This window comes from Dromaius novaehollandiae, chromosome 14, assembly GCF_036370855.1.
Source record: "Dromaius novaehollandiae isolate bDroNov1 chromosome 14, bDroNov1.hap1, whole genome shotgun sequence".
NCBI classification, from domain to species: domain Eukaryota; kingdom Metazoa; phylum Chordata; class Aves; order Casuariiformes; family Dromaiidae; genus Dromaius; species Dromaius novaehollandiae.
The window spans coordinates 10,566,540-10,584,907 of NC_088111.1; the positions used below are offsets into that span (position 1 = coordinate 10,566,540).

The following is an 18,368-nucleotide window of genomic DNA, read 5'->3' on the forward strand; positions in this document are numbered from 1 at the left end:
TGCTGTAGGCAGCCAGAGAAATACGTCGAGGAGAAGGCTTTCTTATGGTGTTTTCCCCTTTTTTAGCTACCGTACAATCTGGTGAACACAGGTTACACCTGTGGAAGGGAGACAGCTGTAGTGCTGCAGATCATTGCTAAGGGGACATGATGTACCATGTGTTCAAAAGAGCCCAGGCTGTCCCAGCTGTGAGACTGCCTCTGGGCTGGGATTAACAAGCGGTAGGACATGTTGTGGGGTGGATTAGTGCAAAGAAATGCAGCCTTTCATCTGAAGGACCTCTGAGTCCAACACAGGGCAGGGGATGAAGGTGACCGCAGGCTGCGAGTCCCTGTGATTTCTGGGTCCGGGCTGGTGGTCTGTACCTGGTGCCGAAGAGGAGGAGACCTCCCTGTGTCTCTGCCCCCAACACTCGGCTGAGCTGGAAACGGGGCCCTGCCTGGGGGATTTGCAAAGCTGTATCCATCCTACCACCTGGGCAGACGTCCATCCCTGCGCTGCGCGCGGGCACTCGCTGCCCGAGGCAGGGCGTCAGTGATCCGTGGCTGCAGCTTGGCCAAGCTGCAAGTATCTCTGGGCGCATTCAGGATCATTCAGAATAAATACTGCTGAGAAACAGCACCGGATGTTTGTGTTGCTTCAAGCATGTTTGCTCTGAAATTCAGACCCACCTGGTCTCCCCATAATGTAATGAAATGAGCTGTCAGTATAATTTTTTTCCCTTCAGAAATTCATCAAATACCCCTCTGTCTCCTTCGCTGAGGCCCACACAAGCTGTACTTCCTTGCAGTTCTTCATCTTTATGAATTTTTGCAACGCTGAGTGTTCTTAGACGCAGCCCAGGCTGACAGAACAGAGTTGTACATGGTTCCTTAGGAAAAAAACAAAATCCAAACTAAAAATGTAATCCAAGACACAGCAGACCGAGTTGTTACTGTTTGACCAAGTGTTGTTAGACAAAAATTAAAACAACTTAGAACAGTACCCATTTCCCAACACAAAGCAAAATAATCTCCGATGGACTATTAATTAATAATAGTTTTAAATTCTGATATCTTGCCTCACTGTATATCGCATGGGTCTTTTTTAAAGCCTTTTTGGTTATAGCCATTGTACAGAAAACTGTTAGTGCCATTTCAAAATATGCATCAAATTTATTTGCAGACTAACATGAAGTCTAAGTGAGCAGAAAGACCTGTGCCTCTTGCCTCTGTTTGAACCCAAAAACTTTGGTCTGTTTTCACAGAAATATCCAAGCCATTTTAAATTACTTCTGGATTTTTTAGCTTGGCTTTATATTGTAGCTTGTTTTATCAAGGCTGACCTCCTGCCTCCTTTTCTGCGCTTTGTATAATCATCCCTGGATTATCATTTACTTTGAAAGGAAGGCAACAACCTTGTGGCAGTTTCCACGAGGCTGGTTTTGTCTTGTGAAAATGCCTGATCAAATTAAAAGCGTAATCTTGAAAATAGTGCATTTGGATAGCTCTTCAGCGATCTCTGGAAATCGGTGTGGAACCGAACAGACGTGCAGGCCTGTGGGATAGTGCTCTCCCTGTGGGACTTGGTCCCCAAACCCCTATTGCCTGCATGGCTTTGCCAGCACGTTTCCACTCTGGCACTGTGAGCTGAAGTCTGGGAATTGCTGCGTGTGTCAGCTCCAACTGAACTTCGTGGGAGCTGCGAATTCCTGGCATACTGGGGCCAATATGTGCTTTTTGTGAGGGAGGGTGACACAGTTAAAAAATGCACCGCTGATCCAGAAAACCTGCTCACTCTGCAAATGCTATGAGTTGTATCATAGCATGACCTGGAAGTCAGAGCTGCTAGTTGCATGATGACATGGTTGCTGTCCATAGGACATTGTAGCTTTAATTCCTGTATAGAGGAGCATCTGCCAGGCTGGATGCAGTGCACATACATAAAGCTGGTGTCAGTCAAGCAGGCAGGCCAGACAGGGACTGGAAGGGAAGCCGGAGACAGAAAAGGCTTGACCAAGCATTTGCAATCGCTGGCAGGCGCCGGATTCGCCAGGCGTTGTCCCTCGCTGTCCCACTGCTGCGTGCTTGAGCTCATCAGTCGCTAAATGAAGTAGATTGTCTTTTCCAGCAAGTACTTTTATATCTTATTCATTATCCTCCTTTTTACTCCAAAGCTCAACCCCTCATTTTGCTTGGAGAATTTCAGCCTCGGTATTTGTTGACGTGCATGCGAGTAGTAAAGTGGCAATTAGACGCTGCTGTAGCACGGTTCTTGAGTCTTACTGGCCCAGTGAAGTCTGAGGTTGTGTATGGCAAATGGTTTTCTTGGCCTGTCTCCTCCAATTCGTCTTGACTACTGGTAAATCCCAGCAGCCCCCTTAGCTGCCTTAGTGAAGCTTGTCTGGGGGAGTTATTCCTGCTTCCTTATGACTTGGTTTTATTGTTTCCGTTCCAACTCCCTTCAGTGTGATCTACTTAGGAAGTGCTCCAAACCTGGAGCGTGTGGGTACAAGGAAGTGGTCTGTACACTTCCACCTCTGGGATTACGTAATGACTCTCTGTCTCAGCCCTGTGGTTTCGGGGCTGAACTTCCACCACACTGGAAACACGGCAAAGGAATGGGAACAGCTCCTCTGAGTCCTCAGCGTTAGTGATAGCACGAAGCACACAAGGTGTATCTCTGCAGTGCTCTCCATTAACTGCAAAGATTGCTGGAGAAAGCACACCAGGTGCTAGAGTGATTAAGTGAAACCCTGAACTTTTTTTTTGCATGGCGTAGTTACCATACATCATTTTGAGTCATCGCTGTGCCTGCTTTGCCACAAGATGCGTAGTTCCCAGCGAGAGAATGCTCAGAGGCCTAGCAGGGTGGTTTGATACCTTCAACTTTCCTTCTAGACTACTACTCAGTCTCTGCCGGATTCTGAAGACCATTAGCATCTCCTATGGTGAGGAGACAGCAGCAGCCTTGGGCATATTTGCCCTTTATTTCTCCTCCTCCATTTCCCCACCCCCAGGAAGGGAAAGGGATACCTGGTCTTTCTGCAGCCTTGGACATAAGAAGTGGTGATAAAACCATGACTGAGCTAGGGCTGATTTTTGAACCAGTCTGAAACACAGCAGCAAAAGCACCAAGGTCCTGGGGACCAAAGTTCCCTCTTAGCTGTTTGGCCTTTTTAGCCTTCTATACAAACTGATCTTTGAGGATGGCAGATCTTCCTAAATACTTATTGGTATGATCAGCAAAATAAGTGTATATTATTTAAAAGTCGCTTTCTCTGTGCCCTTCTCCATCTCTCCCATGAAAATAGCCCTTGTTAGTATCCCACCATTAACCAAATTTTTCAGAAGATTAGATTCAACACAGTATGGAATCATCTTAACTGCCAAATTTATTAAATGTTAGGACACCAGTTTTCTGAAAAAGAAATCTGCCAGGCAACTTTTAAGGTCTGGAGAGGGTATTTTGTCATTGCAAAGGAAGTAAACTTTAATCTGGATCAATATCTACTGTTTAGTGTCAGGGTCCCAAGGGGCATGTGAGTTACTGATAAGTGATTTTCAATGTCTTTTTTTTTTTTTAAGTATTCTTTTAATTATATCTCTGAGTCCTTCCAAAGTGGTAAATTGTCAGACTTCATTTAAGTGTTAGTAGTTCTGCCATCAAATCTAGTGAACTGGGTTGTATGGCTCCTAACAGACACATTTGAAAGCCTTTACACCTTCATGTGGTGCTGCTTGGAGTGTTTTGTCGAAGACAACATTTTCTGTGAAATAGAAAAATACCACTTCTTAATGCTGACCTCATGGGGAGCTATGGAAATGATGGACTTGCAAACCAAATTTCTGGGAGACAGAAAAAGACTGCAGTGAGAGAAAAAACTGCTCTTCTCATTGCAGCTATGAGCAGGTGTGAGACATGCCAGAGCACAGGGGTCGAGGTAAGTTAATAGATTATGCATCTCCAGCTCTTCTCAGGTGTAGGCTGACATTAGGAGAGGCACTGAATATGATCCAAAGCCTACTGAAATGAAGGAGGATTTCTGATGACTCCAGTTGGCTGTGGCCTGGGACCACGATGAGCAATAGTGGAGGGGCCAGATTCTGTTTTTGCCTGATGCTCGTTTCAGATAATGGAACTGGACTAGCAGGGGACGTGGTCTGAAGACTTGAGCTGGGAGCACTCTTCCACCCTTGGCTCATGCCTCTGGCTCAACCAGTCTGTGGCTAACCAGCTTGGGTGAGGAAGTCCGCAGTGGGCCAAGTAGTGATTAAGCTCTCCTAAACACCGCTTCCTTCAAAGAGTGCAAGTGGGAGACAGCTGTGAGGTCAGCTTTTGCTCTCCATGGGGGCTGCGTCTGTGTGGTCCTACTTCTTTTTCTGGGCTGTATGCACGGGCATCACAGCTGATTTTCCTTGGCGTAGAATCAGTTCTGGTCACTGCATTACATGTGACGATGCTTCGTGTTGTCGGTTGGCTTAAAGTGTCCCCTGTCACCACATGGCCTCTCAGTCTCTAAACAGCTACTGTCTCTCACATGAACATGCACCATGTCCGTGGCAGAAAGACGCACAGCCCACTCTGTTCCCACTTCATCAGCCAACTTAACAAAAGGACAGTAGAGGAGTGAGCTTTTGGTTTTTTGTACTTGCCCTCTGAAAACAAAAGGTGGACTGAGATGCTTGTGGGCAACGTTCAGGAGGACTGGTCCCACCTCAGGCCTGCAGGCACTAGTTTGCCGGCAGATGGGTTCGTTTCATTGCTCGCTGTTGCCATGGTGACCGCTCTCAGATGGAGTGACCACCAAGTAAGGGTTTCTGCTGAGTGTCATGTCTCTGCCACTGCTGCTTCAGCCCAAGTATCTTTCTTTAAAAAAAGGGCAGACCTTTTCTTCTGCCATGCAACCTAGTTGTGCCACCAGCTCCATTTGTGAAGGTGTGCTGGATAATTGATTTCTGTCTTGTTCAAAACCAAAAGGCCAAATTCTCTCTTCATACCAATGAGGGAAAACTCCATTTACGCTGGTAGAGAACTTGGCTCAAAATCCTTAGTGAGGGATAACCTTGGACAGCTGAGAAGCCAGAAGGGACACCAATTCTGTAGTCCCTATGGTCTTGTCAGCGCTTGAAAGCTAACGTGGAGCTAGTAGGGTGCCTCAGCACAGCTGCTAACTAAGTCTGTGCACACACATTCCTGTGCTGAACTAAACGAGCGCAAGAGTTAATGAAGGGCAGATCCACATGTAAACAAGGCCTTGATGGACCATACAAAGAGTTGTGCTTAAGCGCTGCTGGACAAATATGCCTCATGAAGCCTTCTTTCTATCTGACTTTATAAGCAAACAAAAATGTTTTTCTCATCCTAGAGAGCTGACAATTTGCCTTCACAGAGAGGAGAGGAAATTAAAAATTAAAGAAACCCCAAACTAGCTGACTCTCTGGCCAGCATCCTATGTTTCGTTAGGCTTTGCTCCAATGCCTGTATCGCCTGTACTGTTAATAGTAGAGTGTTTTCCCTTGGAAGTTAGTTACTTTAATATTCTTGCCTCTTTTCAAAAACGTGACCTATTGCTCTTGAGCTTTCATAATTGCTATTAATCTATTCAAAAGAGAAAAATAATAGAAAGGGCAAAAATTACAGTCTGGTCTGTCTGACCCCAGTCTTGACCCTCGTATTTTCTCTTTCAGAAATGTGCTTCTGCCCACCCTTAGGGGTGCTAACCCCTGACTGGAGGACAGCGGCTGAGAGCCGCGGCTCCCTGGCTGTGCGTCCACGGCAGCTTCATACAGAGGCAGACAGACTTCCTTTTGTGCCCGTTAGGGCTTGGTGTCCTGACCTCCCCACTGCCTTTTTGACCTGCTCTTTGTATTCAGTAGCCGCAGTCATCTTCCGGCTTGACCGCCCTCCTCCGGGTCCCAGGAGGCCTCTCCCTCTGCGGAGGGACCGCCTGGGCCGCATGTTCCTCTGAGGGAGCTGTGCCTCGGGAGCAGCTTTATTGTCTGAAACCTCAGGCCTGGGCAGCACAAGGAGCTAGTCCTGTGATCAGAGCTGGCCCTAAACTGCCTTGTACTGTCTTGCAATTTCAGAGCAAACATACTTTAAAACTTCTGATAATTATGTGATGGGAAGTTGGTTTTCAACCCTTTCCAAGGATTTTCACTCTGCCACTGCACCTCTCCCCTGAGTGGGATCCAGACCAGTTTCTGTCCAATGAGTGTATGGTGCCAAGCAAACTACTGAAGAAAATTTCCTTCCTCCCAGTTTAGCCATGTATACTATTAAAGTCCCCTTCCCAGCACTTACTGCTTAAATAAGTCTCTTTTTTAATGCCTGAAAGCTCTGTTCACCTCTGCCACGCTAGCTGGCTGAACTCGTGCTGCCTCCTTCTCCTTCCAGGATGACAGCCAGGAAATTATTACAGTGCAATTTAAAGACTATAAAATATAGGATGAGCAGATGGCAGGTCACATATCGTTCCCATGAACAGCCCATGTCACCGTGGCAGTGCTTCAGCACACGCTGAGCCACACTTGCGGAGTCTCAGACAAGAAGCGTCACTGGTGGAGATGTCTGTCGAAGCTACAGCCCAGAAGCACAGACCTTACAACTGTGACAAAAAATTTGGGCATTGGCAAGGAGCTTCAGTGACAATGAGCTTTAAATACCTGCTGCTAAGATAATCACAATAATCTGTCTGCCAGCTTTTTCCTAATGTGCATTTTCTAATTCATTGTGGGAGGCAAAATCCTTTGACCGGTGGAATGAAGATGTGGCACTGTGACTATGATTTAAATTGTTAAACAACTGGAAGGAGCAACTATCAAAAGCCGGAAATCCTGCCCAAAGCAGAATAGCTGCCTTTACTGATTACATTTTTTTAAAAAAGACTAGAAATTAGTGTTTTCATAGAAAGGAATTCCTGATGCAAGGGATCATCAGTTCTGTGAAAGGGATTAGAAAAGTGAATGTCCCAGTTGCAGGATTTGCTGCAGTTCTGTTCCTCCTCTGATCCTTTTGAAGCCACCTTTTGAGTATAGGATGTTCCCTTTATCTCCCACTTATTGTTCTGTGGACCACTGTGTTTTGTGGGAGACAGGATGCTGGAATAGCTGGCATGGCCATTCCCATTGTCCCAGAGCGGATGTTCTCAAACGGATTAGTCTCTCTTCTACCTAAGTGGGGAAAAACAAACGGAGCTGTCATGTGCTGGCCCTTGGTGCAGCAGTCAAGGTGATTCCCCCTTCTGTCCTTTCAGCATTCATTACAACCCCCGGCTCTTATGAGCACCACTTTGATGAAGAAGGATGTACATTACCTACTTAATTGGCAGTGCAGCTGGATACAATGGATGCATAGGGACACAACATGATGTAAGTTGTCACAGTTCCTTTACTACCAGTGGAGCTAGAACAAGCAAAGGATCTGGGCTGTAAGATCCAGAAATTTCTTGGCAGAACTGAGTTAATGTTTTGATAGGAATGTATCTTCTCAAAAAAATGAGGAAAGCCCTATATCTAAATGATCCAGTGAGCTCTAACAGCAGGGTGAGCAGGTATATAATATCTCCTGGAAGAAGCACAGCCTTTCAGAAGTAATTTTCTTGCACAGTTTATTTTCGATCATTTCTCCTCTTTTCACACCAAAAGCCTCCTTTTTCCCTCGAGGCGCACAAGGGCGTGAGGACAGACGGAGCCAACCTGCAGTGCTTTGTCACGCTGCTGCCCAGCCTGGAGGGCAGCTCAGAGCGGGGTCCTGCCTGAAGAACTGGACTCGCACAAGACCTTCTCATGCGGATTTGGATAGTGGACGAAAAACATCTTTTCTTGATTCTCTACTGGGTGAAATTTGCTGTAGTGTGACCCTGTTTCCTTGTGAATGTGTCTCTGCCCCAGAGAGGCTGCATTTGGTGCCATTGTTGGCAAACCCCTCTGGGAGACGACCATCTGCAGAGGTTGGGACCACGACTCCTTGCTCACCTTGGGGGAAGGCCCATTAAAGACCCTTTTCAAGGCCCATTTGTGGAGGCGGCTGCTGTTTATGCTGAGGAATAAGTAGGATTTGAGTACCTGCAGCTGCTTTTGGCACCTTTCTCTAGTGCAGAAATTCCCATTGTGATCTGTGAAAAAATAACCAACAAAAAATCTTTTCTAAGAAAAATTCCTAGGCAAAATGTCACCTTTCATGTAGGCCAGCTGAACTTAGCCAGTTGTATGGTTTATTCAACAGGGAGCAGTATAGTTTGCACTTTGCATTTCTAAGAATTGAATTTGCTAAATGAAGCACTTCCCACTGATGGAGCAGTTGTGCTATGCTTTTTTTTTTTTTGCAGCTGGAAGCCATTTTTACTCATATTGTAGCGCTTTTTAGCCCTGTTGAATCTGGCTTAGTGTTTCTCAAGGGATGGAGGAAGGATTGCTAATAGCTTTTCAATCCACTTTAGTTTCTCTCTTCATAACGCAAACTCTCAGCAAAACAGACTGAAGCAAGGTCCTTGTCCTGGATGACTTTTCGCTAAATAAGTTAGCAGTGCTCTAGTTAGCAAAATCTCTTATCCCCTGTGGATGCGTTCAAACCTACTGGTACACTACGTTCTACAGCGTGGCCATGACAAAGATAATGTGAGAAATGCTAAGAGAGGAAATGCATTTGCGTTCCACTTCTTAACACAGTCGATACTCAACATGCGTACTCAAAGGAAAATATTTTGACCTGAATCAGAAAATCTGCCATTTCCTTGCAGAGAATCTGAAATTGGTCCGTCTTTTTCTCTCTCTCACAGACACACAGACAGACAGAGAACTTGCTGGTCCCCTTTATAGAATAAGAATTATCTTTGGAGAATAATGTTTGTTTCTTCTTCCAGAAATTTATTCATAAGCTTGTTTTCCACAGCCTTAGTTCCTAAAAGGTATATCCAAGTTTTTGCTTGTTTTTTAGAGACTTCCCCATAAAAGTTGTACACTGTAGGATTGTGCAAAAGGGAGCAGGTACCTGTAAAAACTTACTGCAAATTCTTCCAGACTAGACTTGTTTTTTATGTTTTTTCTTATCTCTGGCTTATAGTGAAATGAATCTTTAGATGACAGATGCTGGACTCTGACAGGCATCTCATCTTGTACTGAGGCTAGTGACAGTCTGAAAGAAATTGCTCATTTGAGTCAAAAGCCAGAATCCTCCAGTTCTGTTTGTCTTCTGTGCTAATTTCATTTCTTTGTTCAGTTTTCCTGGAATCTGAGCTCTGACCTGATAAATAACTGAAGCCAGCAATAAAGATAAAGAGAAAGTTCTACACTCCAGAGGTCAAGTTAGCCTCCAAATCATATTTGTCCTAATGGAGAACAAATTCAACACTACCAAAAGTCAAATGAATGTTTAGTCACCTGAGAAAATACTATTATGAGCTGAAATGAGGTCTCATTATTTTTCCATTTTATTTCTTTAATTTCTCCTTGGCTTCTGCTACAAAACTAAAAATAGGGGCATTAGTCACGGGGTACTTCAGAGGCCCCCTCAAGGCAGATGCAAGGTTCTAAAGTAAATCAGAGCTGGTGGCTCTCAAAATGGATGAAATTACTTGCATTAGGCCTTCAGGATGCATATTTTCATTTACTTGATTTATTCCCATTGTTTAAGCTGTAATGTGAAGTGGCACAGACATTATGGAGCCAGGCTGATGAGGCACATTATAGTGAGCTGTCATGGCATAAAATGCCATTGCCAAGGGACCCTTCCCTCAGAGTCATTTGTGAAGACAGAGCAGCAGAAAACTAAGTGTATGACTGGGGAAAAAAAAAAAAAAAAGACACATGGTCAGATAGGCAGGTGAATTATCTGACACGCTGTTAGGGAACGAGGCCTTGAAGGGCCTGGCACGAAGGGCTGCAGGGAAGAGCGAGGCAGAGGCAGCGTCCCAGAGCTGGCCTCCAGACCTGCTGCTGGCGTGCAGTCCCTCTTGCTCTGTGAGAAGTCCTTTGCAAAAGGTGCAAATATGGTGTTTCCGCAGCTTCAGAAGCAGTGATGGCTTTCTGGAGGTGAGGTCTGCTGCGGCCTCGCTCCACGCAGTCAGAGAAGTGCTGGCGACCGGTATCGTGGGTGCAAGGTCCGTAAGCCTCCTCCGCGTTCCTGCACGCCCTGGGCATGGGAATGCAAAGGCTAGTTAGTGTCTGATATAATATTTCTGATAGCCAAACTGGCTTGTTTTGGAGCCCAAAAGATAATTAGCAAATATATATTTTTTTCCTCTCGTTGCTGGTATCGTCAGGTCTCATTCCCACTTCATTGTGTCACCAGCATCCTAAGAGAAGATCCTGCGCAAAGCAGTCTTGGCAATAACAGGGTGTTTGATTGCCAGATATGTTGTCTTCTGGAGAAATAATGGAATCTGCAGCAACAAAGACCACTTTGATTGCATGACCAAGGTGCCCTACTGTAATTCATATCTTGGAAATTGCATAAACCACATTCATTTTGTAAAACTTTGCAAGAGGGCAAGGAGTTGCTGTGGAGGTAGATATTAGCATGGACTGGGAAAAAGTGGAGAACCTCTTATGTATCCCACTGCGTCCCTATAGTATCTCAGCTGTCTTACCTCAGCTGATACATATTTTGTAATGATGGGTGTATGAGTATTAATTGGTTGTGGGGACTTTTCTACTTAGTCTAAGTGCAATTGTTGTGGAGTTCATTAAGGGCAGCTGTGTAGCTCAGGTCTGCATACAAAGAACATGAAATATTTTCTGTACCGTGGATGTCAGCTTTTATTACAGAAATCTCTTTGTAACGAAAATCATTTGATTTGTGTGCATGATGGCAAACGTAATTCTGAATGATTAACTTGCATGTTAATGTAGTAGAGGTAAAAATTGTGAAAACATCAGTAATGTCTTTGTGTTTCTGTGCTAGAGAAATGTATGTAAATCACAACAGAGGTGTCAGCAAATTGTAACAGACTGACTTACCACGTAAGCTGAAATTCTTTCACCCATGTAAGATGATGTGCAGCTTTTATGATAAATTACATTGAACCAGCTTACCAAAAGTTGTTGTACTGTGTTTTGTGGCTTTTGTTTAACTGCTTGGGCTGCACTTGTAATGGAAGTTCACTTAGTGCAGGTTTCCTGTAAATTTCAAATGCAAACACACACACACACACACACACACACACACACACACACACACACACACACAAATCCCCAAATTGCTCCGTGTCCAGATTTCTGCAAAATCAGAATATTTTCAGAAGAAAACTCTGATTTTTGTCAATTTTTTTTCCAGAAAATAAAATGAGATATGTTTTGGTTCATTTGAAAATTAACACAAGCTGCCAAAGGAGTTATATTTTTAGTGACGGGTGTCGCCATTCTCTTTCCCTGACCAGGCTTGCAGCTCGCATGCGCTTCCCCAGGTGCTGGGTGCTCCCTTCCCGTGGAGCTGCAGGATCCCCGTGCCAGCGCTGTGCCCCAGGAGACGTGGTCCTGCAGCAGATGCCAGGCTGAGGAGGAGCCCGAGAGCAGGAGGTATGCAGATCATAGCTGTCATGGGCACAGTCATGGGCAGCTTGCAACCAGGTGTGTCAGTATTTTTTTGAAGTGAAACCTTCTGAATTTTTCTTTTTATGCATATCCTGTACTTTCATTCCATTTGGAATGAAAACAAATGTCAGTATCTCAGGCCTCTTAATTTTTGACCAGCTCTATACGGAGGTCAGCAGGAGTTTCCTTTTTCTTCCTATTTCCCCCATCAAGGGGTCAAAGCTGGCTCCACGGTCTCATGTCACTTTCTTGCACAAAATGACCAGGTTTAAGGACAAAAGGACATTCTTCTCTGGAGGAGGCAGTTCTGATGATTCATAATTGTAATGACATGCTCATTCCAGGGCTGAATTTGGCCAACAGTTTATAAGAGCGCACAATATACCAGATACAAATGGAGTATATATTATTTGGCAGGGGAGAAGGAGTGCTACTCCCGGCATAAAAACAAGAAAGTGAATGAATCTGAGAGCTAATATGATATCCTAGGCACTCCTCCATAAATCAGTGGAAGCAAAAGTAGTAAAAAGGCTGCCTTTCAGATTTTAATGAGATGGTGTCCGTGAATATTACGTATTGGCTTATAGTACAATATGTCATTTTCCTCATTTCTCTATATTCCTTTCTAATAATACATCTGTGCTTACATTTTGTGGTTGCAAGCTTATTTTAGGTCACTTAGTCAAGTGACATTAGAAAAATGCTAAAAATGAATTTAAAAGTGCTGCTGGTAGATGGGTACAATAGCTCATTTGGTAAACAAGCTGTTACTGGGAAAGAAATTACTGGTGCTGTGTATAACAATTATGGCTACTGGAAATGTTAGTTCAGGTCCATGTCACCAATGCCATCAGCAAGCAGGTTACTTTGGAGATAACCCCAGTCAGACTGGCCATGTTTTTTTCAACAGCGAAGAAAATAAAGTTGTTTTCCTGTCCTGTATTTAACATAGTTTGTACCAATGATGTACTCAGTAAGTGTACAAAGAGAATAGTTATGGAATAACTCCTAGTGGATAACTGGTAATAAATATCCAACAATCAACTCTTCAAACAAAATCCCTAGTTCTTCTCCTCTCTTCCTGGACATTATCATTTGCTGTACCATTCATGGGGCTGCATTAGGTGCATGCCTCTTGTTCCAGTCATGCCTTATAACTGAATTTCCCAGAAGCCAGAGACAAGAGAAATTCTCTGGCAGACTTAAATGCTGTTGATTTAATTTTCTGCTCAGTCTTTAGATCCTGTGTGATCAGTATGCATGACACCTGTGCTGTGTCCCCATAAAGGTTGTGTTTACTGAAAAATAAACAGTATTTGCGGTGGTGGGCAAATTGTCTATCTAAACCTTATCTTAGATTTGGCACCTGTGTCAACACTCCCAATTGTGTAAGAAAAGTATATTCTCTGCAAATACGCAGCAGTAAAGGCAACCCAGCAAATATAAATTGTATCCCTGAAAAACCCTACTGCTGTATCTGGGGTCGCAGGTAGTGACATTTGTATTTTGAGCTGAGGGCTCAGAGCTGGCCATTTCTGTTTAAACTCACCATGTGCAGAATGAAGTAGAAAATGCCATTACTTTTATGTCAAGTGAGCGAAAATGAGCAAATTATGGAATATGCAGTAGTGTTTTAACTCTCTTGAGGACAGCCAAATGCGTCTGTATAAGCTTTGATGAGGCCAAATTATATGAAAAATAGCTTGCAGAACTTAGTGGTTAGTTTAAACTCCTCTAAAGCTTATTAATACCTGAATTCTTGTCCTGACACGTTTGCAATGAGCAGTTCAGTGGAATGGTTGCTTGGAGTAAAACTTTTTTGGGGGTAGAATTATGAATTTAATCTATTCAACACCATGAATGGTACTTGCTATTTATCTAGTACTCTACTGGGTCAAATTGTCATCCATACTGATTTTTTCAACAGTCCAGATCTTCTATACATTCTAATCATGGAGAACAGAAGCGGGATGGTAAAATGGCATGCCTCACGCCACCCAGAAAATCAGTAGCAGAGTTAAGGTAAGTGCCATAGTCACCAGATGCAGTTAGAGGCTCGCTCGTCTTCTGTTTTACTGTTCATGAACACTTGTCAGACTGATGGTTAATTCAGGTAATTTTTTACCAAAAAGAGAATCCTTTGTATGTGGCTGATGAAGCAGGATATGTGTCAGGAACAATTAAAAGTTATTTTAGAGGTAAGCAGAAATGTTTAATTCAGCTGAGAGGTTCAGTACTCAATAACTATTAAGACACAGAAGTAAATACAGACTACCAAATACCCACTAACAGTTTTAAGTTCTTTGTACGGCCACCTTGTGAGTAGTCTGCACTCCTGAATACATTAAGCAGCTGTGAATAATGGGTAAACTTCTAAAAATTAATCTGTTTTTGGAGGGGCAGTTAATGAGCTGAAGAGGGGGAAAATTTGTTGAACAAGTCATTTATTAAATAAATAGTTTGACCTGAGAGTATGGCAGCCTGTTACAGCTCTCAGCTAGACCTGTGCTGAAAGGGGCTTGTACATTTTAGTCAGATGTAACTGTTTCCTGGGTATTTTAGTGCTATCCCAAATTTCTGGCTGTTCCAAAAGGATGGGAACTCTTAGATAATGCCAGCAAGCAAAAGGTAAGGAATGGTGTTAAAATTATCCTGGAGGAACATCACGGTGGCCAAGGTTTAGCAGGATTAAAAGGAGGATTGGACTTGTGATTGAACTAACAAGAACATCCAGAGGGGTGATGTTAACAAATTTTGGATAGGAATTTGTATGTTATTCTTTGAACTGTAAAGTAAGCTGTATTACTGGTTGGGAAGAGACTTTTATGGACTGAGAAAATGATCTCCTGTGTCCCTGCTGCTGAGGTGCTTAGCCGATCTGGAGTTGCCCAGTGCAATCTCTGTGGCAGGGGCCCGTGCAAGTCAGAGGCTCGATCCATTTTGATGGTTCTTGAACATCTTTTAAATCTTGAATAGATCTTCCAGCACAGCCACGGTATAGACAATGCAATAACTAGCACGGTGGAAAGGCTACATGCCAATTCCCACATGGGATGTTAATGACTAGTTTTTTCCTGAAGCATCTGGAATTGGTCACTAGATGCCTGACAAGACTGACTGCCCATATGGTAATTCCTACGCAGTTTTCAGCCTTGCGGTGCTTAGAGATAGATCAGTCTGGGAAAAGAATGATGTTTTCTGTGTGTTTGCTGATTCCTGCACTGCCATTTGAGAGGAAATGGCTGATCATAGCCCACACGTACAAACTGGGGAGAGCAAAAAAAAAAATAGGCTGTGTGATACCATGCCAAGGACGCCACTTCCCTGCACCTGCCGTATATGAAAGGGGATATAACACGGCTATTTTATAGCCATGGGAGTATTTGGCTCTAAGTTAGCAAGCAGGATTAATAAGTGATTGTTTTGTTGATGAAACATGTAGCATTTGCAGACTGTTGAAGGAATCAGGTGCCAAGAAGAAAACAGACTAAGCCACTGCATTTAGGCCTGAGTGGAGATGAGGGTCTTGAAACTGGGAAAGGGTATGTTAAGGAGTAGAAAACAGATCGATAAGTGGTTCTTGGAGAGGGATGTCTGGTGCTGGTTAAATGGTCAACCTGCAGGGAGCTAGAGAAAGAAAAGCTATACAAGGGAAGGAGGAAAAAGCGGTTACACAAGAAAGGGATTGAGATGTTAAAAGCAGGACAATACCCAATTCAAAATTTTTTCATATTAAAAAAAATAGAAAACCTAACCCTGAGTGAATAAAGCATCAATTTTCCTACATTTTAAATGAGATCTAAAAAAGAACTCAGTAATGGCATTGGTTGCCATGGTGTTTAAAGGTGCAACTCCACAGACACTTCAAATAACAGGCAATGCTTTTATCTGCCTATGTGGCTGAATTAATTTTCATCTGCTGGAATTATTCATTTAGTTTGTTTTAATTATTCTATATTGGCAGTATCATAAAAGGGCCTGATCCTGCCATCTTAATACAGGCAGAGCTCTTTTTGAGTCCAGAGGAAGAAAGGTTACGTGCAAGCTGAACTAGTCATGGAATGCAAATGGAAATGCTGCAGCTCTGGGCTCGCAGAGATGCCCATAAAAACTCTGCTGATGGTACAGAGGGCTATTTAAATACGGCTCACTGCAGAACTAGGCGGAGAAACAAGAGTCAGGGTCTGGGGTGAGAAGATGCATAGAAAATCCACAGAAGAGCTACTGTGTCCTGTGAAAGCAGACGCTGACACCCTGCCAAGTCAGCTCTGGAGGGACTGCCTGTGTCCTCCCAGGTTTTGCCCTTTTTTCATCCAGAGCAGTAATATCCTCAGCTGGGCTTGGGGACCTTTGTGATGTGGGAAAGACTCCCCTCACTTCGCATGCCTCCAAGCTGCTGGAGTGTCGGATGCCCCATGCCAAACAGGCATTCGAGCTCAGGCCTTTGCAGTCAGCGCCCCAGAGGTTGCCTTTTGTGGCACCAGGAATGGCTATTGACCAAATAAAAAAGGTAGCTAAATAAATAGGACCTGCAGTTCAGTTCCCAAATCCACACCACCCACTGTGGTCTGGTCTTCGAAATGCCTAATGCTGGGCTGTTCCCGTGGACTCCAGTGGTACCTGCTGGGCAGTTGCTGCCTTTGATAGCAACACACCTGGACGAGTGCTGAAAGCCCTGCTCCTGCAGTCTGCTTGCGGACAGGCTCCCCACGCCTGTGCAGGGCTTGGGACCTGGCTCAAGCCTTGGCTCGTTTGTGCAGCTGCTTGATCCTCTGTCTCGAGACCTCTGTATCTCACTAGCTGAGGTCTCTCTGTCCCCTTGTATTTTGGCGCAGAGTACAGCCATCAATACTGGCATTGTGTCCCTAAACATAAATACCTCTTTCCTGTGTTTGACTGTATTTAAAACACAGGATGGAGCTGAAAGAGAAAAAATGAGAAACTGATGATGTGACATGATGCAGGCCTGTATAAGTATACCTATGGCTGTTGTTTGAAACAGCTGATCAATAAATGCATTTATCATGTTTTCTCACCAAATATTAGTTGTCACATAATCTGCTATGAAACAGCATTCAGAGTCTCAAGCTCTTTCCCAGCACTCTCTCTATGCTTTATTTTATCGATTTTTTTTCTTCTTCCCCTTAGAAGCATGAGTCAGGAACCGTCTGTTATTAAAAGCAGTCCCAGTTGCACATACCTTTCATTTCCTTTGAATTACATTAATTGCCTGACAGCTAAAAGTGATCTGGGTTTTTCAGTCTTCAGTGCTGGACTGCAAGAAATATTTACCAGCTACAGCAGATTTATAAAGATGCCACTGAGATGCCTTCAGACTAACAATCAGAAAACACAGCAGCAAAACAACACTATTTTTCAAGGTTAAATGCTCAGAATGCTAAAAAGGAATTGCACATAATAAAGCCAAACAAAGACTTGGATTCAGCCTGTTGTTTCCTCTGCTTGTCTCACATAAAAGGAAGATGCCAGTGGTTTAAAAATGACTCCACAGCATCACACAACAGTTAGAAATTTAATAAGGGAGCTTTAATTTTAATTTGGTTTTTGGTTTTGTTGTTCAAATATCCGTTAGTGTCAACCCCCTACCTCTATTGCATAGTCATTTTCTTTTCATGCATGCCTTGCTCCATGTCTCTGTAAGACTCACTTAGTTTAGAACAGCTAGATGATACTATATAAAGAGCAAATAACGTGAAGGAGGGATTGTCCAGGCTGATGTTAGCAATCTGGAACTCGTTCACATCCTGCATGACTTTGAAAAAGTCATTTAGTCTCTCTGTATCCTGTTCTGCAGGTATAAAATGCGGGCAATAGCACTTCTCACCTCACCGAGGGCCAGAAGGATAAATACTTTCTGAGGTGCTCAGGTACTATGGCAACCAGGGTCAGGAAAGGAGCTTGGACAGCTGAAATACCCTTTAGATGTGTACATAATGTGAAGCCAATGATGCAAAATTTGCAAGCTTAAATACCTGAGCAACTTTTCAGCTTTGTTTCAACAACAATGTGAATAGGCCTGATTCTCATTTACCCACAGCTATCACTGCTTCTGCATAAAAGGGCCCAAGCTTGAGGCTGTGCATCACTGACAGAGACATTGCCCTCAAGCCATAGATAAGTACTGGGGTTGTTTTTGTTGCCTCAAAACTGTGACAGAGGTCCCTACATATGGTGTGAAGATTTTCCCTGTCTTAAGTGACTTCAGGTCTACGAGCAAAAAATGAAACCTGACCTTCAAAAGATAGATTTTTATCAATCTCAGTGTAATTTATAATGCAAAATGCAATGTTCTATATAGGAAAACAACAAAATTGAGCCATTTAAAATTGGTCTGCAAAGGCAGTAATAACCATTCTTAAATGCTATTTACTGAAAGGAAGTGCTGAAAACTATTACTAATTCTCACCCAAATGACCCTGTAAGAATTGTTTGTCCATGTTCCAGATAAATGCTGTACCCTTACATATTTATGAATTATTTTTACTAGAAGGAAAGGCTTGCTCCCCGGAGCTGACGCCTGCAGCCACGGGGCTGCTCTGTGCCTGTTCTGCCGTTCGGAGGGCCAGGGAGCAGGGCACCACGTCCCAGGCCCCGGCTCACCTAACGGAGGTGCCCAGCATCCCAGCTTCGCTCGCCTAGGAGGCTACCAGAAAAGACTGGCAGCAGCAGGGGAAAGCTAGGAAAAGGTATTCTTTTTCTTTCTGGCAGGGCCTCACTGTGAACCCTAGAGAGGCCCTTACAAACAGCTGATCTAGTCAAATAAACCAGCTTCCTGGGGTAGCCAAAACCATCTCTAAAGGCGGCTCAGACTCGTGCTCCTGTCTCAGGGTGGGG

General features: G+C 43.8%; 1 long non-coding RNA gene across 1 annotated transcript in view; it reads left to right on the plus strand.

The window, feature by feature from the left end:
* LOC135329942 (uncharacterized) overlaps positions 1-13,530 on the plus strand; it is a 41,083-nt gene extending 27,553 nt beyond the window's left edge. The window contains exons 2-3 of the long non-coding RNA XR_010391609.1: positions 11,360-11,498; positions 13,441-13,530. This is a non-coding gene — a long non-coding RNA (uncharacterized LOC135329942). The remainder of the gene's footprint in view (positions 1-11,359; positions 11,499-13,440) is intronic.
* The last annotated feature ends 4,838 nt before the right edge of the window (positions 13,531-18,368 follow it).